At 48.9% G+C, this 25,210-nt stretch overlaps 1 long non-coding RNA gene across 1 annotated transcript in view; it reads right to left on the reverse strand.

Annotated features, from left to right (window-relative positions):
- Positions 1 to 927: 927 nt before the first annotated feature.
- LOC136164616 (uncharacterized) overlaps positions 928 to 25,210 on the reverse strand; it is a 134,787-nt gene continuing 110,504 nt past the window's right edge. Inside the window, exon 3 of the long non-coding RNA XR_010662382.1 lies at positions 928 to 8,862. This is a non-coding gene — a long non-coding RNA (uncharacterized lncRNA). The remainder of the gene's footprint in view (positions 8,863 to 25,210) is intronic.

The raw sequence follows: 25,210 nt of genomic DNA on the forward strand, positions 1-25,210 counted from the left end.
TCTCACTTGTCCACTTCCCTCTGGGCTGGATAAACACATTCCCAGAGACCACAGCTGGTGTCTGGGAGCCAACAGAAGCTGCTGCGCCCTCCCTCGCTGGAGCTGCAGCTGCTACAGCAGGAAGACTTGAAAGGACAGGACGTCTTCAAGTTGGACAGGACTTCCCTGGTGGCTCAATGGGAAAGAATCCTCCTGCCAAGGAAGGAGACACAGGTTTGATCCCTGGGTCGGGAAGATCCCCTGGAGGAGGAAATGGCAACCTCCCACTCCAGTATTCTTGCCTGGAGAATCCCATGGACAGACGAGCCTGGTGGGTTACAGTCCGCGGGGTTGCGAAGAGTCGGACATGATTGAGGACTAAGCAACAACAGCAACAACTTCAGGCTGGAAAATAACCCAGAGCACGCTCATGCCCCTGACGCAGGAAGCCCCGGTTCCTGTAGGTGTCCTCCTGCAAGCATCTGGGGGCTGCCAGGTTTCCCCACTCCCAGGTAAGACGCAAGCCCTGCTTTCACTGCACTGCTTCCCGGCGTCGAACACCGCCGAGTCTGTAGTGTTGCCACTTTTTAGACAAGTCAGCCAGCATTTACTGGGCGTTTACTGTGAGCCTGGCACCTTCTGCGCACTTTACATGTGTCTCCTCATCAGACCCACCCAGCAACGTTGGAGAGAGAGAGATACCATTATCCATTTTACAGATGCGGAAGGGGAAGTTGGAGGATTTACAGGATTTGCCGTAAATCCCACCATCTGCAGCATTAGTGTGGAGTCTGCGTTGGAATTCAGGGTTTTCCAACTCTGAGTCCCAGCTCCTTCCTATCGAACCCCCCATTCTTCCCCACCTTCCACATGGACATCCACACAAGGCTTCTCTCAGACCCACGCAGGTCCACCCCACCCCAACCCTCCCCTGGAAACATCCCTTTAGCTTTTTTCCAGATCCTTCCCTCTGACTTCTGCAAACTCATATCCCCAAAGGGCAAGAGTTCCCTCTGTTCAGAACTGAGTTAACAATAAAATGCAGTAGCTCAAAGCATTCTGGTTAGGATCAGACACACTCAGCTTAGCATTCTGCTTTGGTCTCAGCAAATGCCCCGCTCCCATTTCCCATGGGTAAGAATGGGGCAACTACCCACAGGGTGGGTGTGTGAGTTAAACAAGATAAAACAGAAAGTGCTCCCGGCCCATGTGTGCACAGGAGGCTATGTTGTGCCAACGCTGATAAGGGGAGGAGGACGGTGGGGGGGGGTGGTGTCACACCACCAACTTGACTTGAACCTCCCAGCAAGAGGAGAGGGTTTGCTCAAGGATGCACAGACAGAAGAGCCCCAGACCTCAGGCTGCCGGTGGCTTTCTCACTCCATGCTAACACTTCCTGGGGAAGCACCTGCAGGAGTGGGAGGGGTGGGCAGAGAGGCTGGGGAGACTGAAAGCACCCCTCAGGAAGCTGAGAAGGTCGGCTCGCCAACGCCCAGGCAGTGGGCAGGCACCTCTAGTCTGCCTGGTCCAGAGTCCCTGAGGCATAATTGGCCCACTGCCCCCTCGGGGCCTTGGATCTCCCCACCCTTTAATGGTGACAGAGAAGTCTTTTCTGAAGTGCATGAATTCCCAGGCATGAAGGTGCTTAAAAGACACAGACTTAAAAAAAAAAAAGTCCTGGGCTTCCCTGGCGGTCTAGCAGTTAAGGCTCTATGCTTCCACTGCAGGGGGCATGGGTTCCATCCCTGGTTGGGGAACTAAGATCCTGCATGCCACGCAGTATGGCTAAAGATTTAAGAAATAATTTAAATAAAACAAAATTTTTAAAAGATCCTGTGTCTTCAAACCTCACCTTCTCCAACTATACTCCCTGCCTTCATCTAAGCTCTTCCCTTGACCTCCAGAGCTAAAAATAACACCCACCTACCCCTGGGCCACCCATCTGCCTCCTCCACCCATGGACCTGGCTTTATTTTTCCTGCAGAGCACACATTGCTAATGGATGTTCTATATCTATTTCTTGTTTGACTTACTGTGCCTCCCCTCTGCCCTCACTATAATACCAGCTCACCAGGCAGAGACCTGAGTCTGTCCTCCTCCTCACTAATCCCAGGGCCTACCATCATTTCTGGCACAGAGAACAGGCTTGCTAAATAGTGGTTCAACAAACAAACGAATGAAAGAATGATACTTTATATCATTTCAGAAAACTATAAAAATTGGTATGTCAGAGTTGTAGGTGACATTTTCAAATATGACCCTGCATTCAGATGAAGGTTGATTCAGACCATTAAAAAATATGCTCCCAGTCTTTCTCGGTGGTCCAGTGGTTAGGAATCTACCTGCCAATGCAGTGTTCAATCCCTGGTCTGGGAAGATGGGGGGCAACTAGAGAGTAGCCCCCACTTGCCACAACTAGAGAAAGCCCATGCACAGGCAGCCAAAAATAAATAATTAAAATTTTAAATAAAAAAATTTAAAAAAATATGCTCCAAGTTAAAAGCATTCTCCTTTGCTTAATTTATAACAGCCAAAACCTAGAAACAACTCAGGTGTCCATCAATAGGAGGATGGATCAACAAGCTGTGGCATATTCATGTGATGGAATGAATATAGCTCAGCAGTAAAACAGAATGAAGGACAAAACACAGATAAATCTCAAAATATCATGTTGAAAGAAGAAAGCCGGACACATAAGAGTGTCTGATGCATGCTTCTATCCATGTGACATTCTAGAACAAATAACACTAATTTAGGATGTTAAAAGAAACACAACAATGTTTGCCTCTGGGGGGTGATTGACAACAAGGATTGACTGAGAAGGAGTATGAGGGAATTTCTCAGATAACGGATCAGCTCTATATCATGACAGAGGGTGGGCTATGGTCATCAAATGGTCCAGTGAAGATTTCTACTTTTTCATGTGTGTACAATGTTTAACTTAGAAAGATATAAGCAAATGTGCATGCATGCATGCTAAGTCACGTACGTCAGTTGCGCCTGACTCTTTGTGACCCTATAGACTGTGGCCCACCAGGCCCCTCTGTCCACGGGACTCTCCAGGCTAGACGGGAGTGGGTTGCCATGCCCTCCTCCAGGGGACCTTTCCAACCCAGGGATTGAACCCGTGCCTCTTATGAACACTGAACTATAATTAATAATACACAGGCTGAGGTATTTAAGAGTGAATCTTTGCAACTTACTTGTAAATGCATCCCAAAAGTGAGATGAGGACTTTCTCTTCCAGGAAGTTGGAACGGAAATACTTATCCATTTCTCCTGCTCTCAACAACTAAATACCCTGATATAATATACAAAACAAACATTAAGCGGATTCTAGAAAATAGAGAAAAGACACACTAATAGGAACCTTGGGACCAGTGGAACAGAGAGGTGAGATCTCTGGTTTCTTTTTGTCTCGTGTATCTCAGACGAGGCACTGAAGAAGCCGGGAACTCATATTCCAAAAGAGAGCAGACACAGGAGAAGTCCCCACAAGATCCTGCTCTCTCTAGCCAAAGAGCCTGGAAAAGGGCAGCCCACTACGAAAGAAAAGTTTTAGGCAATAGCTGTTCCACTTTTGCCAAACATCATAGAAACTACATCATCAGGCTTCTCTGGTGGCTCAGACAGTAAAGAATCTGCCTGCAATGCAGAAGACCCAAGTTCAGTCAGCAAAGGCCATGGGGAGCTCAGTCATCCATCCATTCTCATGACCAGGCTGAAACTGGGTGCCCCAAACCACCCTACCTGCCGCCCATCCCAGGGTGGTATCTGAGAACGCTGAGCAGGGAGCTACGGCTTTCATCCCTACCCCGTGTAACAGGCTCCTCCCCGGGTCAGTGCAGACCTCATTGCGAGCCTAGATGGTTATCCCCACACACAGCAACAAGGAGCTCCTTCCTGCCCAGTGAGGGTGGCATCTGGGAGGCCCAGTGGTGAGTCAGGATACTCTTGCCTCTCAGGGGCAACAAGGCCATGTGGGGAATGGAAACGAAGCACTCTGACCCCTCCCCATGGGGGCACTATCAGCAGAGGCCTAGCACGAGGCAGTGGGCTGAACTTCTCCTCCCACCCAGCAGTAAGAAGGAGACCCCTGCCCCTGATGTCAACAGAGGCCAAGTGAGAGGCCCGGATTCCCACCCCCACCTGGCACTGACGAGGCAGCTCACTGCCACCACCACCCTGCCTCCTACACCTTCGCCTACAGTGTCAGAGGAAGCCAGTGAAAACAGATTAAAATAAGATACAGAATCTCTAAACGGAACACCCCAAATGTCAAGTTTTCAGTAGAAAATTGCTCATCATACCAAGAACCAGGATCATCTCAAACTGAATGAAGAAAGCAACTGATAAATGCTCACAGATGGTAAGGAATCTGCCTGCAATGCAGGAGACCTGGGTTCAATCCCTGGGTCAGGAAGATCCCCTGGAGAAGGGAATGGTAACCCACTCCAGTGTTCTTGCCTGAAAGATCCCATGGACAGAGGAGCCTGGTGGGCTACAGTCCACGGGGTCATGAAGAGTCAGATACGACTGAGCAACTAACGCTTTCACTTTCACACTGAAATGACAGAGATATTAAAATTATCTGACAGACATTTCAAAGCAACCACCATTACAATGCTTCAAAGAGCAAACACAAATACTCTTGAAACAAATTTAAAGATAGGAAGTCTCAAGCAAGACAGAAAAAATGTAGAAGAACAAAATGAAAATTTCATAACAGAAAATACAGTCATAATAACAGCAACAACCAAAACACCCATCTAAATGGAGGAGCTTAACAGCGAAGTAAAGGACGGTAGTTGCCTGGAAGACAAGACATGGAATATCCAGTGTCACGGGAGGCTGGCTCTTTACCGCTAGCGCCACCTGGGGAGCCTGATCAGTGCGAACGAGAGTAAAACTTCAGAAACAAGAGAGACCCTGGTTTGATTCCTGGGTCAGCAAGCTCCCTTGGAGAAGGGACAGGCTTCCCACTCCAGTATTCTCAGGCTTCCCTGGTGGCTCAGACAGTTAAAGAATCCGCCTGCAATGCAGAAGACCTGGGTTTGGTCCCTGGGTCGGGAAGATCCCCTGGAGGAGGGCATGGCGACCCACTCCAGTATTCTTGCCTGGAGAACCCCATGGACAGAGGAGCCTGGCGGGCTGCAGTCCCTGAGGTCACAAAGAGTCGGTCATGACTGAGTGACTAAGCACAGCACAGATATTTATATATATAACGTATATGCATATATATAAAACAGAGAAGTGACACTACCTATGGAGGAAAATATTTGAATGACAGCACATTTTCATTAGAAACCACTGAGGCCAGAGAACTTTCAAGTGCTGAAAGAAAAGAACTGCTACAATGTATGTAGAAAAGAACTGTTAGCATAAACTCCTGTATTCAGTTGAAAGGTCTTTTCCAGTGGAGGATCCTTTAGAAATGAAAAGGAAATTAAGACATTTCCAAAAAATGAAAAATGAATATTTGTCCCTAGCAGATATACCATATAAGAGTGGCTAAAAGAAGTTTCCTGGACAAAAAAAGAAACAATAAAAGAAAGACTTCTGGAACATCAGTAAGGAAGAAACAACACAATAATAAAAAATATTGGTAATACTGGTAATTACAATGGACTTTCTTTTCTTTCTTAATTTTTCTAAATTATGTTGATAGTTGAGGCAAAAACTGTAACACTGCTAATGAGAATCACAATATATGTAGAAGAAATATTTAAGACAATTATAAACAGGAAGGGAAAAGAGATATAAAAAGAGGTAAATCTTCTAGACTTGACTCAAGTTGCTAAATGATGGCACTAGAAATTTATCGTCTCAATATATGCAAAAAGTCACTTGATATAATCCAGCTAATATTCCTGATAAAAACTATAAGCAAATTAAGAATAGATGGGAACTTTCTCTATCTGATAAGGGGCATCTACTAAAAACTAATAGCTAATGACATCATTATTAATGGTGAAAGATGGAATATTTTCCTCCAAAGATGAGAAACTTTCACAGATTCTATTCCTCATTGCACTGAAGATTTGATCCAGTGCAATATGGCAAGAAATAAAAATAAAAAAGTTCTAGATTGGAACTAAAGAAGTAAAGCCATCCTCATTTGCGGATGACATGAGAATCTAGGTAAAAAATCCTATAGAAACAAAAAGTTACTAGAATGTAAAAGGTGACTTCAGTGAAGATATGGCATAAGAGATTAATGCACAAAAAAATGTATACTTTCAGTGAACAACCGAAAATTGAAATTTTAGAAATAGCTCTTAAAATAGCATCAAAAAGTACAAAACACTTAGGGCAAATCTGATAGAAGATGGACAATAGCTATACATTGAAAATTATAAAACACTGCTGAGAGAAATTAAAAAGAACCTGAATAAATAGAGAGATACTGTGCTCATGGGTTACAAACTCAGTATTTTAAATGAGTTGTGTTTATTTAATTGAATGAAAGTCTTTAAATTCTGTGTGTGTGTGTGCTCAGTCACTTGATCATGTCCAACTCTTTGCAATGCCATGGACTGTAGCCCACCAGGCTCCTCTGTCTGTGGAATTTTCCAGGCAAGAAGACTGGAGTGGGTTGCTGTTATTTACTTCAGGGAATCTAAAATCACAAAGAGATCTCACCAGTCATGCATTAGGATGGCTAGAACAAAAAGTCTGACCATAGTAAACATTAATGAGGACAGGGAGCAACTGGAATTCTCACCCTTGGCTAATGAGTTTTAGAAACGATGAGGCAATTGTTAAGCAAATCTTTCCAAACCCCATTCAAGGAGTCCATTCAAGCAACTGTCTTAATTTTTTCCCTGCCTCTTCTCAGGGCCATGGCAGAGCCAATTTTCCAGGGTCACACAAGGCCACCTCCAGCAGCAGAAAACTTCTCACCTTAAAGCAATCTGGAGTGGATCTAGTTCAGAAACAATCTTTTCAAAGATCTGTGTTTTCTTGGAGGCACCAGACTATGAAGTTAGTGTGTTGCTGTTGTCTAATTGCTCAGTTGTGTTGACTCTTTGCAACCCCATGGACTGTAGCCCAACAGGCTCCCCTGTCCATGGAATTTTCCAGGCAGAATACTGGAGTGGGTTGCCATTCCGGGGAATCTTTCCCACCCAGGGATTGAACCTTCATCTTCTGCGTTGGCAGGCAGATTCTTCACCGATGAGCCAGCAGGGAAGCCTGTGAAGTCAGTGCGGTGTTAACTGCCCTGCCCCCTTTAGATTTGCTTGATTTTGGATTGAGGTGACTTCAAAGGTGGCCCAGTGCCCAACCCAACCGGAGAGAGGAAGGCAGAATGCATCACGGCTCAGCAAACTCTTCTGAATGCTTTTTTGAGGATTGAACACCACTCTCCCACCGTGTCAGGGCCTGAGCTGGGCGTTCTGCCTGTGTCTCTGCCCCTGGTGAGAGGAAGCGACCAGGCTGAGGCCAGGAAGGACCTGCTGTAGCTGATAAAGCCCATGCCCCTTGTCAGGAACCTGTGGTTTTTCTGTCTTTGAAGCAACAAGACTAGGAGGAGGCACTTTTCTTCCCAAACAGCGCTCTGTATATCGCTGGGGGGACAACTCATTCGCACACACCAGGACGGTGGGACCCTGAGCACCAGGCTGTGTCCTTCATTTCAGGCCGACTGGACTTGGTTTTCTCCCTTCTGCGGTGGGACTGTAAAGTTCCATGTCCTCCCCTTGCTCCGTGGATGCGCGGAAGAGCTAACCTCCAGGCTGGGGTGGAGAGGGGCTGGCTGCAGCCCCGCCTAGCTGCCAGGCACGCAACTTGTCTGAGTGTGCCAGACCGTGGGGAGATGCCGGCACCGCCTAACCGTGACCTCGGTTGCGGGGAGGGAAGCTGGGCGTCCGTCATGCGTGCTGGAGCCCCAGCCTCTGACGAAGCCTGGCTTCTAGCTTCGTTCTGCTGTCTTTTACTTTTCCTAAAATAATTCCGGGGAGTTTCTATCACTTTGAAAGGACCAGCGAAAACTCTCCAGCGCTAAAATCAATCAAGGTGAAAAGGCAGTGTTTTTTTTCCTTTTTGAACTTGGGTTGGTGCCTAAGAGAGCTATCAGTCAAGAAGCCCCCTTGGCCCCAGGTGAATCTGCAGAGCTGGGTATTTTTAGAGACCACGCTTTCTGAGATTCCAGCTGGTGGACCCCCAGCCGGCTCCTGTCGCCCTCAGAGCGCAGGTGGCTTAGCAGAATATGATGCAACCTAGCATGGGCTCCACTGATGCCTCTCTGGAGCTGTAGCCTGAGAGGCTAGCGACTCACAGAAAGCCAGCTCTCATCCCCCATCAGTTTCACTTTTTTTTTTAATTGATGAATTCAGCTGCTCTTTGGTGGGGGGGAGGGTTTTATCAAAGATTTATAAATGGAGCAATCTACTAGTAAAAATAAAAAGCATCACATTCTCTCACTGGATGGCAGGATATTTTGTTTTTCTTTGGTGATGATCCATAATTTGAGTCACTGGCTCAGATATGCCCTGTGAAGTACACGATTTTTCCATGGGACGTCCCCGTAAGTATTTGCTGGCTGGCTCCTGGATTCGGGGTCTGGGGAAGCTGCCCTTGCTGCAGGGAGCCTGGCCCCCTCCATGCAGCCACTCTCTGCACCCTCATCATGCAGGGGTCCCACTTGCTTTGGGCTTTTCGTTCTGTTTTGTCCTCCTAGGCCAGCACAGGGCTCAGAACATGGAGAACCTCATCCACATGCACTGGGGGCTCCAGGCTCTTCATCTTTAAAGTAGGACGAGAATGCTTGTCTTACCAGCTCCAGAGTCTCCCTGTAGGATCCAGTCCGTCTAGGAGCAAGATGCTGGAGGCTGTACGGCTCAGTCACATCCTATCCCTCCTGCTCCTCCTCACTTTGCCCATCTGTGAAATAAAGGGAACAACTTCATGAGCAATGTTAGAGTCATCATTACAAAATACTAACCTTTGCTAATTCTGGAATGTGGGTGCTTAGGCCTTTGTTGTACTATTCTCTGCATTTTTCAGTCTCCTGCCCCAATAAAAGAAAAGGAAAGAAAAATAAATTTTAAAGACTTGTAGAAAATCTGGTCTCCTGCAGGAGGACTTTCTCTGGTTCAGGATACAGTAAGTGCTAGTTGCTCAGTCGTGTCTGACTCTTTGTTACCCCGTGGATTGTAGCCCACCAGGCTCCTCTGTCAGTGGGTCGTGACAGAGGTCATTGTCCCAAGCAACAACGCTGGAGTGGATGACCATGCCTTTCTCCAGGGGATCTTCCTGACCCAGGGATTGAACCCGGGTCTCCTGCATTGCAGGCTGAGTCTTTACCGTCTGATCCACCAGGGAGACACAGGAAAATGCCCAGTCAATCCAACTCCAGGAGGGATGAACAGCATTATGATTGATCATTCATCTTGTTTCTGCTCCTTCCACTGTTTTAGGAATTTACTATTAATAAGACCCAGCCCTGTTCCTGTCCTCATCTATTTAAGGCAGCTGTGTGCTCACCAGGCTCTTTGATTTGGGATAAAAGTTTTCTAGTTGAAGGCAGGTGAATTAAGGATGATGTCATTCATAGCGTTCTGATTCAATATCATCCAAACCTACCCCCCTCAACAATACCGACCTGTTAGTACAGCTAAAGCACACACATGTATGAAGGGAAGCTTCTATCTGTAGCTACTAAAAATGTGCCTTGTCTAACACAAACCCAGACTTTCTCGGGCTTCACAAACACGCATGGCTCAGGAAAACCCGTATGGACATTTCTGCTCCCGTAACTTAAAAACCAGCCAAGCTAAATTAAGTAACAACAACAACATAAAGTTGTTTCCCACACAGTTTGCCGTGCTCTCACCACCAAGTTTTCAGCCTGAAACAATTTCATGCTTGAGTTATTAACTTATGAAAATAGGCACAAAAGGGGGAAAATGTGAACAGATCCTCAACTATATTATTAGTCATTGCTACAGATGACTGCATTCCGGCACAAAGGTGTATCTCAGCTTTGAACAAAATGTAGCTCATTAATGGGTTATGCCTCGTGTACGTTTTTTGTAATCATTATGTGACCATTCTGTGTAATTTATCCTGGTTTCTATTAGGACTATGCGCATGGGGCAGGCATGCACTCAAGCACGCATGCACACACACTTTTAAGTCCCCGTTCATTTGTGGCTGAGAGGAAAGGTCGTGGAGCTGTCATTCATTTTAGGGAAATACCACTGTATTGATAAAGGTACTATTTGGAAACTGGAGTGATGGATGAACGTGTGTGTGGATTCTGAAAATACTGGTGGATGAGGGGATAGCAACGTGAATAAAGGAAAGGAATCTGGAAGCAGGCTGGAGAAGATGGAGGCAGAGTAGGAGAGTGACCAGGCTCATCTTGGGGTCTCTGTCCCAGAGGGAAGGGAGGGGCATCTTTCTCACTTTGCTAAGTGTGCTCAGGTCTCCTGGTCGAGTGGTGAGATTCCAGGCAAGAGCCCCACTTTGGGGACGTTCGTTTCTGGCTGTGTCTCAGGGGTGTTGCCCTGAACCCGTTTGAGTCAAATGAGTAATGAAGCCGAGTTTTGAGCCTGTTGATTCTCACTTCTGTAAAGTCCAGGACTGGTCCTAGAAATCAAAGCTTGTGAATATTAGCTTCTGAAAACAATAGCAAAAAGAGCCAGCAAGAGAATCTGCATGGGAAAGAAATACAGAAGGGATATGAAAAGCTTGGAGAAGATCAGACTTTCCAAAGACAAGTGTGAATCCCCAGAACCATCTCCTAAATGGATCAGAGGCAGGGACCCAGAAGCAGCAGACCCCCACCAAGAGCAGAGACGCCCCACAATTCTCTGCCAGCAAGAGAAGCCCTTGGCTTCCCCCACCATAGAACTGGCCAGAAGAGGAACCCAAGTGGGAACTCAAGTGGCTTCTTTTAACCTCTTTGAAATGTTAACGAACGGTTTGATTTTTGTTCTTTCCTCCTCATTAAGACAAATGTGGTGTCACTTTGCCAGGAACGTAATCTCACCTCCCAAGTCAACCGCTCATCTTTCTGCTCAGCTGAGTCCAAGCCCTGCCAGAGGGTCTCCTCCTCTCAGGGGACAGAAATGCCAGTCTTGCCAACGACCACTCTTCCACGGTTCTGCCAGGGGCCTCCAAGCCTCACTGTGCTCTTAGAGCCCAGGACACACCACCCCCAGCTCACGTGAAAAAACAGACATGCTTGTGTTAACACCCAACTCCCGGCGTCCTGCGAGGTACCACACACCCAGGCATGGTGAGTGTGTTGGCAGCTGTGCCCTGCGGAAGGGGGCAGGCTGGAGAGAGGTCAGGGCGACAGAGCCCCCGGAAGGCCTGGAATCTTTAGCGGTGATGAAGCCCCACTCTGCCTCACCCCTTTCACCTGGGACACAGTGGGGCTAACGGTTCAACAAGCGGCAGAACTGGAGCTGCAAGCAGGTGTCACTGAGCCCCGAGGCTCACCTGTCATCATGGCACCCACGCAGGCCCTCCTTCCCCTCCTCCCAACGCAGGGCAAATTCGTGGGATGAGCGCCTGCAGACAGGAGGGCCGGGGGCTCTGTGGTTTGTTCAGAGGCCACCAGAAGGAGCCAGGCGGTGTCTCACAGCCAGCGCCAGCCGCGGGGAACCGGCCGGAGAGGCAGAGCTCTGCCCCAGAGGCATGGGCTCAGAGGCCCACAGTGCCCCATGGGGACACTCCTCGAGAGGGCTCAGCCGATGACACGGACCCAGGAGGCGGGATGAACTCTGTCCCATGGGCAGTAGGAAGTGGGAAAGGAACCCTCTGGAAAACGGAAATTCAAAGCCGGGGAAACAATCCGCCTTATCTCATTTCACCTTAGTTATCATCTCCACAGCCCACAGGAAAAGTCCTGCTTTTTGTTGTTGTTCAGTTGCTCACTCGTGTCCGACTCTTTGTGAGCGCATGGACGCAGAGGTTTCCCTGTCCTTCACCATCTCCCAGAGTTTACTCAAACTCATATCACTGAGTCAGTGATGCCATCCAGCCTTCTCCTGCCCTCAATCTTTCCCAGCATCAGGGTTTTTTCCAATGCGTCGGCTCTTCACATCAGGTGGCCAAACTATTGGAGCTTCAGCTTCAGCATCAATCTTTCCAATGAATGCTCAGGGTTGATTTCCTTTAGGATTGATTGGTTTGATCTCTTTGCTGTTCAAGGGACTCTCAAGAATCTTCTCCATTATGAAAGTATCAATTCTTTGGCATTCAGCCTTCTTTATGGTCCAACTCTCACATTGTACATGACTACTGGAAAAACCATAGCTTTGACTAGACGGACCTATGTCTGCAAAGTAATATCTCTGCTTTTTAACATGCTGTCTAGTTTTGTCATAGCTATTTTTTCTTTACAGTATGAAAAGGCGAAGTCCTGCTAAGTGTGCCTTATCTCATAGAATCCTCTCGCCATCCATGAGTATTGTGATTAGATCCTCCCTCCCACAGTTTTATTTTTAACATCTTAATCATTTTAAGTGTACATTCTATAGTAAGTTCATAAATATTGTTATGTGACAGGTCTGCAGAACTTTTTCATCTCACAAAACTGAAACTCTTTACCTACTAAAGTCATTTCCCACTCCCCCCCTCCCAGCCTGTGGCAGCCACCACTCCATTTTCTGTTTCTATGAATTTGTGTACTCTATATACCTTATATAAACGGAATCATACAGGATTTGTCTTTTCTGTGATTGGTTTAGTTCACTTAGCATGATGTCCTCAAGGTCCATCTATGTTGTAGTATGTGTCCAAGTTCCCTTTCAAGGGTTAAGTGATTTTCCATTTTATGAATGAACCACATTTGATTGTCCATTCATCTGTCAATGGATGCACGAGGTGCTTCCACCTTTTGGCTATTGTGAATACAGCTGCTGTGAACAGGAGTGTGAAAAAGTCTCTTTGTGATCTTGCTTCCAATGCATGTGGGCTCAGTCCTGTCCAGCTCTTTGCGACCCCATGAACTGTAGCCTGCCAGATTCCTCTGTCCAAGGATTTTCAGGCAAGAGTACAGGAGTGGTCCAATAAAAAAATAAGTAAATTTTTAAAAAAAAAGAATACTGGGCTGGGTTGCCATTCCTCCTCCAGGGGTTCTTCCCCACCTAATGATTGGACTCACGTCTCCTGCGTCTCCTACGTTGGCGGGTGGATTCTTTACCACTGGGCCACCTGGGAAGCTCAGGCTTTCAATCTTTCAGTGTTATTGTCCATATACCCAGAAGAGGAATTGCTAGATCTCATGGTCGTCCTATTTTTAATTTTGGGGGAACCTCCATACCACTTTCCACAAGCAGTTGTACCATCTTACACTTCCACCAGCAGTGTGTAAGGGTTCAATTTCTCCACATCGTTGCCAATACTTGTTATTTTTTTTTTTTTTTTAATTTTAATACTAACTCTCCTGTTGGGTATGAGGTGATATCCCCTTATAGTTTTGATTTGCATTTCCCTAATTCTCAGTGGGGCTTCCGTGGTGGCTCAGTGGTAAAGAAGCCGCCTGCCACACAGGAGATTCGAGTTCAGTTCCTGGGTCTGCAGATACCCAGGGAAAGGAAATGGCAGTCCAGTCCAGTATTCTTGCCTGGGAAACCCCATGGACAGAGAAGAGTGCTGAGCTGCAGTCCATGGGGTCACAAAGAGGCAAAGATGCGACTTGGCAACTGAGTGTGAGCACGAATCTCAGTGATACTGACCATCTCTTCATGCTGGCCATTTGCTTCTCTTCTTTGGAAAAACAGCTATTCAAGTCTTTGCCCAATTAAAAATCAGATGATTTGGTTTTGGTTGCTGTTGAGTTTGAGTTTTTTACATTCCCCTCTCCCTCTTTTTTTTCCTGCTTAAAAACATTAAAGGGTCAAAGAAGTGGATAACTTACTCCAGCCTTTGGACAGAGGCTACTTGATTCTGCAGCAGCCGGGAAAGACTGGTCCACCCTCAGATGGGTGGTATCCAGAAGAGCTAAGAGCCCATCCTGCCAGCCACAGAGGCTCAGGGCAGACACCGCCCATCACATCAATGCACACCCAGTACTCACAGCCCCATGTGCCAAAGAGCTGCTGGAAAACCAGCAGCAAAGCACTGGTAGCAGAGACTCAGAAGCATGTAATATACATCTCAATAAAGGCCCCACTTTCTTATGCCTTCCTCTCTCAGGGAAGGGCTGAAGGAAAAGCACTGCTTGTGGAAAAATACATTTAAATGGTCGGTGCAGGGCAACCATCTGCACATCTGTTCTTAACAGGTTTCAGCTGAAACTACTGAAAATATACACAGATCTGTTTGTGTGGAACCAGTTAAATATGATAAGATTTCAACTGAGAGGGTAACTATGGATTCAGTGGTGGGAAAACAAAAAGCACCTCCTCACCCCGCAACACTTGGTCTCCACACACGTTCCTGCTATGTTACCGCAGATGTTGTCGAGGGAATAGGATTTGCTGCGAATTAAAAAGATCTAAATTATTTGAGATTGGTTACAAACAAACTCAAGATGGTCCCAGCAGCCTCTCTGCAGTGTGTAATTCTTGCCTCACCACCAATCTGGGCTGAGTGAGTCCTTTGTCATCGCAGAGGAGCCTACAGCTGGGAAATCACTTGCTTCTGAATAATTCTGTCTTCCCTCCTCCAACAAGACATTCGAGAGGAAGCCAGCAGGGAGGCTGCTGGCACACAGAGCACCCAATTGTCTTTCCTCCCTAAAAATACACCGGTGGCCCCTAAAGACCTGCAGGCAGAGGGGAGGGGGCTTTAACTGACACCCCACGAGGTCCTGGGCTTCCCAGGGGGCGCAGGTGGTAAAGAATCCACCTGCCCAGGCAGCAGACACAAGAGATGTGTGTTCGATCCCTGGGTCGGGAAGATGCACTGCAGAAGGAAATGGCAACCCACTCCAGTATTCTTGCCTGGAGAATTCCATGGACACAGGGGCCTAGCATGCTACAGTCCATGGAATTACAAAGAGTTAAACATGACTCCGTGAGTGAACACACAGCACATAACTATGAGGTCCCACTGTCATCCCACTATAGAGATGGGAAGACTGAGGCTTGCCATCAGGATGATTTGCCCAAGACCACCCTGGCAGGAGGGAGTGAGGTGTTCCAAAGGAAGAAAGGTTGTTCCTCCTGTCTAAATATTCCTTGGGGTGAGGTCACAATTCAGAGAACTATAGGGCTCAGCAGCTAAGAGGTGAGGGGTCCTGGGCAGCTAATAAGTGGCTTAAGTGGATTGATACAGACATTGTGAGCCCAGATCGTAGGGTTTTTTTTTTTTTGTTTGTTTATCTTTTGGCTGTGATGTGCAACATGTAGGATCTTAGTTCCCTGACCAGGGATTGAACCCACATCCTTCACATGGACACATGGACTCTTAACCACCAGACTACCAGGGAAGTTCAGTCCCCAGACCCTTTGGTTTTTGGTTTTGGTTTTGACCAGAAGTCAGTAGGGCTTCCCAGGTGGCGCTAGTGGTAAAGAATCCACCTGCCAGTGCGGGAGACTTCGGAGATGGGAGTTATATCCCTGGGTGGGGAAGATCCCTTAGGGTAATGGCAACCCAGTCCAGTATTGATGTCTGGAGAATCCCATGGACAGAGGAGCCTGGTGGGCTATAGTTCAGAGAGTCACAAAAAATTGGATACGACTGAAGTGCTTCACATGCAGAAGTCACTAGATTTCTACGTGTTGGTTCAGGAATTGAAAACAATCCCCCCAAATGAGGCCATGCTGTGATCTGCAACCCCCGCTGTTGGTCTTTGGGGCTTTCAGTAGAGGCTGCCTTGGCTTGGCTTGCTCACCAGGTGGGACTCTGGGGGTCTGTCTCTGCTGCAGAAGGCCTTGGTCATGGGCAATGTGCCCCAGCTCAGCGCCCTGGTCCCCGGCTCTCTTCTAAAGCCTTTTCCTGCTTCTTCACTGGCGTTCTCATCTCGATTCCAGCACACCGAACGTACATTCATTTATCAACATTCATCTAATAATTTATCTCTTAAAAAGTGACATCAGTCTATAAAATGCACCACAGGAAACCCAAGCAGTCACATGTATTCAGAAACACTCAGTCCAAATTGACATCTGACAACATTTCCCCACCCTTGGCATCTCGCAGGGGCTGGGCCGTGAATGGTAAGCTTCTCATTCCTGCTGGACCCCATGCTGCGAAAAGGCACCTACTTCTGTTCCTTGAAAATCATTTTTTTTTTTAAATAAGCAGGTCATTGGGAAACAATTGTGAATGGCAGCTTCATTACATGAGGATTTTTAGAACAAAGAGAATATTGCTCACACTCTATGACCTGCTTGATGATACTGAATTTTAATTAAAAAAATGTTCATGTGTTAAATTGACAAGGAAGGTTTGACACTAGGGCTATAAAATAAATCAGGGACATAAAATATGGTTGACAGATGACCTCAATGAACTAGTCACTGTTACTTCATGTTTGTCTTTCTCTCTCTCTCTCTCTCTCTTTTTTCATTTGAAATTTTCGGTTTTGAACTAGAAGGCACAGAGATGGGGAAGCTGGTAAAACCAGCAGAGGGTAAGAGAAAGGGAACCTTATTTGCCCTGTTTGCATGCATGCATGCTTAGTCGTGCCCAACTCTTTGCAACCCTATGGACTGTAGGCCCTCAAGCTCCTCTGTTCATGGGATTTCCCAGGCAAGAATACTGAGGTGGGTTGCCATTTCCTCCTCCAGGAGATCTTCCCAACCCAGGGATTCAACCTGTGTTTCCTGTGTGTCCTGCATTGCAGGAGGATTCTTTTACCTGCTGAGCCACTGGGGAAGCCTCTATGAGGGCCTCAAATAGCATCTTGCGCAAAGGATCACTTGTTGTCTCAAAGAGTCTCCTCCAGGTGGCTACTGTCCCAGGCCATCCTAGAGTAGCCCTTTGAAAGGGCCAGTTTTTCTGAGCAACAAACACAGGACTGCTTCCAGGTGACTGGTGGATCTCAGGAGCCTGATAACTGGGAATGAATTATTTTGAAGCAATAGGGTCAGGAAGATCCCCTGGAGAAGGAAATGGCAATCCGCTCCAGTATTCTTGCCCAGCAAATCCCATGTGCAGAGGAACCTGGCGGGACTATGGCCCATGGGGTCACAAAGAGTTGCACACAACTTAACAACTAAACAATAACAATAGATCAAATAGTGTGTGGGCAGGAGCAGGATGGTCAAGCCACCCCAAGCTTCACTAGTTATAAGGGTTGTCTTCTGAGATCATGCAATAATTGAATAGGAAAAGCCAAGTGCAGAAAGCATGTCAGTGTGCTGGGTTTAAGTAAGGCCATCTAATGCAGGTAGAGGTGGTCCACTTCCCCTCTGGATAGACCTGGAGGACATATGTGTCAGTTCATGTCCTAAAGCTCCATGAACGAGGAGCTATTTCACCCTAATTGCAGAGCCTCAGTTCTGGCCAAGGGGCCCAAGGAGGAAGAATCACGTCCATCACAACCTATGCAAGAAGGAAGCAAGTGACTTGACTCTTGGGAGCCTGTCTCAGCCTGGGACAAAGGAGCAGACTCCAGGCTTCTGGGGAAGGCCTGTGTCTTGGGGATGGAGGTACCAGTCTCACAGTGTGGGAGCCTGAACGCCTGCTTCCTGCCCGAGAGAACAGATGTGCAAGCGGGGGCTGTAGGGCTAACCACAAGGAGAACAGGGCCTCAGCCCTTGCCGGAAGGAGACAGACGTGTGCTCAGAGTCCAGGGTCCACGCCAGGGACACACAACAGCAGGCGCAAAGGCCCTGAGGCTGGCCTGCCTGAGTAGAGGGGATGAGTCGCAGCCAAGACCATGCACAGGGAGGAGACAGAATTCCCTTCTAAGGGCAACAGGGAGCCACTATTGGGCTCTAAGGAGGAGAAGGGTACAGCTCAGAGTCTTTCCCAAAGATCAAGCTGGTTTGTGTGGAGAATGAGTTCAGTGGGGCGAGAGGCTGGACTGGGGGCCAAGTGAGTGATGCCACAGGAGAACAAGGGCTGCATGTCACAGGGAGGACCAGCAAGACCGTGGTGGGGAGCTGGGCAAGGAGGGTGGGGGAACGGTCCATGACAAGGCGTCTAACCCCTGGTTTCCTCGATGGGAAAGTGGACGCAAGAGTTCCCACTCTCAGAGGGGTTGTGGAGATCAGAAATGGACGTGGCGCCCCAGCCCAGAACTTGTGCCCAAGAACTGAGAGTGTCACTGTGTCCCCACCGCCTCCTTGCCCCCTCGAGCACGGGCAGCAGACGCTGCCTTCAGAGGTGCCACTTCTGACCCCTTGTCCCCAGTAAAGTGGAAATTCGTGGCTGGGTCAGTATCGGAGACAGGACGGGTCTGGGCCGCTCCTTCTGAGAAATCACGTGCAGCTCCGAAAGCAAAACAGTGATGCAATGAACTTCCAGGTTCTTAAAAACATTCTGATGGTTACGAAAAGTTAACAGGGCACTGATGGGGACTGGCCCAACAATCACCACCATGAAGCTCTCTCTCCATGCCTCTTGTTCTTGTTCAGTCGCTAAGTCGTGTCCCACTCTTTGCAACCCCATGAACATCAACACGCCAGGCTTCCCTCTCTTTCACTATCTCCCAGAGTTTGCTCAAACTCATGTCCATTGAGTCAGTGATGCTATCTAACCATCTCATCCTCTGTTATCTCCGTCTCCTCTTGCCCTCAATCCTTCTTAGCATCGGATCTTTTCTAAATGAGATGGCTCCTTGCATCAGGTAGCCAAAGTATTGGAGCTTCAGCTTCAGCACCTGTCCTTCCAATAAGGTTGATTTCCTTTAGAACTGACTGGTTTGATCTCCGTGCTGTCCAAGGGACTCTCAGGAGTCTTAGGGTGACAATACTGCCCAGAGCACAACCGAGGGGCTGGACCCAGGACGGTCCTTAGATTTCCATTGCTCCACTCCCTGCCACGATGACCCCAGCCTTCACACCTGCAGAAGCAGAAGTGGGCATTGGGGAAGGCCAAGGAATTCCCACCATCAGGTCAAATACCCCATTCTGAGCTCTGAGCTCGCAGCCAGCCTTGCACACAGCCCTCCACAAGACCCTCATGGTGCTCACGAGAGGGGGATGCCTGTGAATATTCACAAGAGAAGCTGGGCCTTCCCCTGCGGGGTCTCCCTATAAGCTGGAGGGCTCTCTGGAGGAGGAAGCAGGTGGTAGGGCTGTGGGAAGGATGGGGAGGGCGGGTGATGGGGCAGGGCTCCCAGCTTAGCGTGAAGCCTGGAGAAGGGCACATGATCGGTTTTCTCTGAGCCAGCACATTTTCCATTCTAAATATAGCCCAGGATGACCCAAGACATCTTCTCCTCACAAGGAGACCTACGGTTCTGTATTTTGCAGCACTTCTGTGATGGCTGGAAGAAATAAACAGAGAGACAGGCTCTTCACTCCTGTCCCCCGATCCCACAGGGCCTTGGGGCCTTAGGAATGACATCCACCCCCCCTTGAGTGTGGCGCTGGGTGAGGCACTATCTCTGGCCACCACTCTTTAGTCAATACTAAGTATTCTGCCAGCCTGGTATCTCCCTCCAGCAAAGTGAAGCAAGGCTCCTATTCACCCAGAAAAGGCCATCCATCCATCATCCCAGGCTACAATGCGTACCCCTTTCTACCATCCTCAGGTTGGTGCACCTTGGGCATCTTACACGTGAGGCCCGGCCTGATGGGTTTTCACTGGACAGCAGATTCCCACCTTCCCTCAGAATCCTGCTAGCGCATCAGACTTCTCCAGTACAGTCCTGGAAGGTGCGGGCTTTTCTGCAAAGGGGGTAACCGCCGCAGGCCTGGGCACAGTGGTGACTCTTGGCTCCAAGACCCTGGGCTGCTTGTTCATTTATAACCGAGGGGACTTTTTTCTGCATCTGAGTGGGGCTCTGTTAATTGCTGCACAAGCACTTCTGGGGAAGTTCAAGTTTCCAGAGGCCCGCTGTTAACTCTGGCAGTGCCAGGGCTTCCCAGACAGGGCGCCCGGAGGTGTCTGCACAGCGGCTTATAGCAAACAGAGAGCGCAGTGGTCCTCCCGAAAGGTTAAGGATCAAGACACGCAACAGTCGTGTCGAGTTATACACAGCAGAGTGAGCATGCAGGCAGGGAAAAAGGAAGATGGATAGGGAAAAAACAAGGACACAGGGACATGCTCCCCTCTCCCTCCGATAATCCTCCCCCTGGCCCCCCGCCCCTGCAACAACCGGACAGATAGACACAGATGTGGCAGAGTTAAATCTGGCACACTGTGTCCACAGCAACAAAAGAAAACATATCGAGTTACTCGGAGCCCAACTCAGATTGGGGCCTGGGCCTCCCGCGCGCAAAGCTATGTGGAGGGGAACAGGCCTCCTCGGCGTTTTGTCAGACCCACACCCCTGAGCTTTGCTGCCTGCCGGTGTTTGCTGGCCCGGCCCTTGGCCAGCAGGCTAATTCCCTGTCCGGCAGGTGGAGACAGGTAAAACAAACCAAAACGGTATTGCAGGCCGCCGGAAACCTTCCTTTAAAACCTGATCCACCTCCAGGGCGAAAACAGGCAAGAACTTGACTCTGGACAGTCCTCTGTTTTCTTAGAGCTGCTGGGAGAGGCCTGGCGGCCAGCGTAAATAAGGCAACAGGCTTCAGGCAAAGACCACTTCCTACCCTCTGTTCCCCGCCCAGAGTCAGCTGTCAATCTTGCAGGATGGAGGCGATTTGGTGGGAAAAGGCTGGTGGAGAGAGGGGGGGACCCCAAGGGAGAAACCTTGGCCACAGGTGCGGCCGGCTCACCTGGCCAGAGCACAGCCCCCGAGTCTGTGCTGCTCAGAGCGCAGCACCTGAGGAGAGCAGGCTGGGGCTCCTGAAATGCCGCCCAGGGGGGTTTCAGCCTCTGCTTTGAGCAGGGGGTCAGGCAGGCAGGCTGCCAATGGGGACTAGCTGAGCCTCTGCTGTGAGTGAGGCAGGGCCGGGGAAGGCCAGGTACGTCTTAGTCATCAGTCAGGGTCCCTGCCAGCCGGCGCAGGGGATGCCCCGAGGAGGTGAGACAACAAGCTGGCACAGGGCATCCAGTCAGTATGCTTCCTGGGTCACCAGCTGTGAGGTCTTCTCAAAGCCAGTCCATCTAGTTTTCCTACTGGGCTTGGCCTGACCCTAGGGCTTCCCTGGTGGCCCAGACAGTAAAGAATCTGCCTGCAATGTGGCAGACCTGAGTTCAAACCCTGGGTTGGGAAGATCCCCTGGAGAAGAAAATGGCAACCCACTCCAGTATTCTTGCCTGGGAAATCCCATGAACAGAGGAGCCTGGCGGGCACCATGGGGTCTCAGAGAGTCAAGACACGATGGTGTGACTACCACTTTGACCCTAGGCTGGCGGGGCAGGGCGTCGCATCACCCCCGTTTCACAGGGGGAAGTGTGAGCCAGCATCACGAATCCTCCTCTGCCTGCTCTCCTCTGGGTGGGCCTGAGAGTCCCGGCCCAGTCCTGGCCCCCAGCAGGGGCACTGATGTCAGCTCTCACCGCACTCTGCCGGGGACCTGAGCTCAGTCTATGTTGTGATGCAGCAGCGACGGGGCCCAGGGGAAGGGGGAAGCAGAGAGCATCCAGAACTGCTTCAAACATGAGGGACCCGCCCACCACATCCCTTTCCCTGCCTGTGACTTGATGGGTCCTCCAACTTGACTCCCTGTGTGGAAAGGATGCTGTGATGGGTTGATTTGTTGTTAAGTCACTAAGTCATGTCCGACTGTTTGCTATACCATGGGCTGTAAGCCACCAGGCTCCTCTGTCCATGGGATTTCCCAGGCAAGAATATTGGAGTGGGTTGCCAGTTCCTCCTCCAGGGGATCTTCTCAACCCAGGAACTGAACTCGAGTCTCCTGCATTGGCAGATGGATTCTTTACCATTCAGTCACCATCGAAGCTTTATGTATCCCTAAATTTACATTTTAAAGGCCTAACCCCCAGAAACTCAGAATGTGATCTTATTTGGAAAGAGGCCAATGTAATTAGTTAAGGTGGGGTCCTACTGAATTAGGTTGGGCTCCTAAGCCAACATAACTGATGTCGTTATAAAAATTAAAAGGAGAAATCTGGACACAGAGATGTGCACACAAGCAGAACATCATGGAACTTCCCTGGTGGCCCAGTGGCTTCCACTCCACACTCCCAATGCAGGGGGCCCAGGAACTAGATCCCATAGTTCAGTTCAGTTCAGTCACTCAGTTGTGGGGTCTGACTCTTTGCGACCCCATGGACTGCAGCACTCGAGGCTTCCCTGTCTATCACCAACTCCCGGAGCTTGCTCAAACTCATGTCCGTCGAGTCAGTGATGCCATCCAACCATCTCATCCTCTATCGTCCCCTTCTCCTCCTGTCTTGGACTTTCCCAGTATCAGGGTCTTTTCCAGTGAGATCCCACATGCAGTAACTAAGACCCGGCACAGCCAAAAAAACAAAAGGACAATCATGTGAAGATGAAGGCAGAGATGGGGGTGATGCAGCTATAAGGTAGGGACCACCCAGAACAGCCAGCCAATGTCCAGGAGCCTGCAGGGGCCTGGAGCAGGCTCCCCCTCGAGCCTCTGAAGGGGCCAGCCCAGCCGACCCCTTGATCTCGGGTTTCCAGTCTGCAGAACTGGCACGGTCAGCTTCTGTTCTAAGCCCCCGGCTTTGATACTTGGTTATGCTGCTCCCAGCAAACTGATACAGATGCTACTGGAAAGGCAAAGATGAGAGACTCAGGTGCTGTGGGTGGTTTACCTTTAAAATGAACTGTGAAGGCCCCTCGAGCTCTGTCCTACAGGCACCGAGCCTACTTTAAGTTGGAACAAATGGTGAAACCTGCAAGGCAAGCGTAGTTCAGGGGTTCTCAGCTCAGACCACCTCAGCTCAGACTTCCTTCTTGGAATCCTTACCCTGCCTTGTTCTCAGCAGAAGTTACACAATTTCTCCCATAAGGTCTCCAAAGCAATGAAAGCATCCGATTCCCCTTCTGGGCACAGGGGGGACTCTCTGGAAACCACGGTGTAGAACAATCCCTCTTGTCTAAACAACTTACAGACCTGGCCTCTTGCGAATTTTCCAGTTATCCCAATTTGTTTCCAGGAGGAGACCTGAAAACTCTTTCACATGATGGACATTATGAATGATGCTTCAGTGTTAGCCTACCCAGGTGAGGAATTAGGTCCCAATGAGTATCAACAAGGCTTCCCTGGTGGCTCAGTGGTAAAGAATGCACTGCCAAGCCGGAGACTCGGATTTGATTCCTGGGCCAGGAAGACTCCTTGGAGGAGGAAATGGCAGCTCATCCAGTATTCCTGCCTGGAAAATTCCATGGGCAGAGAAGCATGGCAGGGCTATAGTCCACTGGGTCATGAAGAGCTGGACACAACTGAGCACTCATGCATGAACGCAACTTGGATCATACAGAGAGGAGGATGAGATGTAGCCAATTTTCCATTCGTTCGGAAACAAACGACCTCATAGACTTCTGAGAATTGGAAGATTCTTTAGAAAATATTCAGTCCACTTCTTTGATAAGAGGTCATGGGACCCATTCAGGGTGGCACAGCTGGTTCAGTGGCAGAAGGGAGCATGGCAACCTGGTGTTCTGGTTTGAAGGCAGGCTGTCTATCACATGGAGAAAGATGTCATCGGTAGAATTGGTGTGGGTGAGGTGGGTCATGCATACCCTGTTCTGGAAGGTTCCATCTATGGGCTCCTGGATATTTCAGTTTAAGCTTTACACGCCTCCAAGAAAGTCCAGGCACCTTCATTCCATCTTCTGCAAAGCTGTGAGAACCCCACCCCTGTACAGCCAGCCACACAGACTCTGTTCCCAGCTGCAGAGAGGCCAGTCCCCGCTCCCTGTCACAACTCCACGGATATGATAGAGGTGGGGGGGATGGGTCACCCATTTATGGTCTCCTGCAGATCTCAGGAGGGTCTGTTTCCAACCGCTGAGGAAGCAAAAAGCAAAACAGACCTGTCGGCTCAGCCACATGCCTTATTGTTGTCAATCTGAGCACGTGTTTTACATCAAGAGAAGGGCTGTGGTCAGGGTAGAGGGAGCCAAAGGGAGATTCAAAGGTTCTTCAGCTCTCAAAGATCTCAACCTCTTCAAAGTTTCAACCCTCAGAGCACTTGCAGGGTTTCATTCCACTCAGCAGGCGCGTTTCTGCCCACACGCTCAGGTGCCACGTGCATGTGTGAGGAATCGGCTGCGGTCCAAAAGGACAGCTAACGGAAACCAGAGGGTTGCCTCTCTGCAGATACTTTCCCAAGAGGATGTAACTTTGCCTTTGGGATTTGATAAACTCCTTGAGGGCTTCCCAGATGGTGCAGTGGTAAATAATCTGCCTGCAATGCAGGAATTGTGGGTTTGATCCCTGGGTTGGGAAGATCCCCTGGAGGAGAGAATGGCCACCCACTCCAGTATTCTTGCCTGGAGAACCCCATGGACAGAGGAGCCTGGTGGGCTACAATCTATGGGGTCACAAAGAGTCGGACATGACCGAGTGACTAACACTTTAGTACTTTATTCAGATTTCCTTAGTTTTGTCTCCATCTCCATCTTCTGTTCTTGAATTCCATCCAGGACATCATATTACATGAAGTGGTCCTGTCTTCTTAACTTCCTCTTCATTGAGACATTGTCTCAGACTGTCCTTGCTTTTGACCTGGACATTTTTCAGGAGCACTGGTCAGGTATTTTGCAGAGTGTTCCTCAATCAGGATTCGCCTGGCATTTTCTCACGATTAGGCTGGGATTATGGGTTTCTGGGAGTAAAACCCAGAAGTCAAGTGCCATTCTCATCACATTACAGCAAGGGTACATACATTCAAGACGCCTCATTACTCTTGATGTTGACCTTGATCTTCTGGCCAAGGTAGTGTTTGTTGGGTTTCTCTAAAGCTTATTTTATTTACTTGGCTACTTTGGGTCTTAGCTGTGGCACGCAGGGTCTTTATTGAAGCTCATGGACTCTCTAGCTATGGCGCGTGGGCCCAGTAGCTGTGGAGCATGAACTTAGTTGCTCCGTGCATGTGGGATCTTTGTTAATCAACCAGGGATCAAACCGGCGTCCCCTGCATTGCAAGATGGATTCTGTACCGCTGGGCCACCTGAGCAGTCCTTCAAGGCTCTTCTCCTTTTCTACACTGTACTCTTGAGAGGAAGTTTCTGTGTGCAGAAATTCCGCTCCACCTCCTTGGGGGCAGAGTATCTACATTAACTATCTGAAATTCCACTGTGTGGGAGATTTACCTATTCTCCATCTAT

Source organism: Muntiacus reevesi, chromosome 3 (genome assembly GCF_963930625.1).
Source record: "Muntiacus reevesi chromosome 3, mMunRee1.1, whole genome shotgun sequence".
Classification (NCBI taxonomy): Eukaryota; Metazoa; Chordata; class Mammalia; order Artiodactyla; family Cervidae; genus Muntiacus; species Muntiacus reevesi.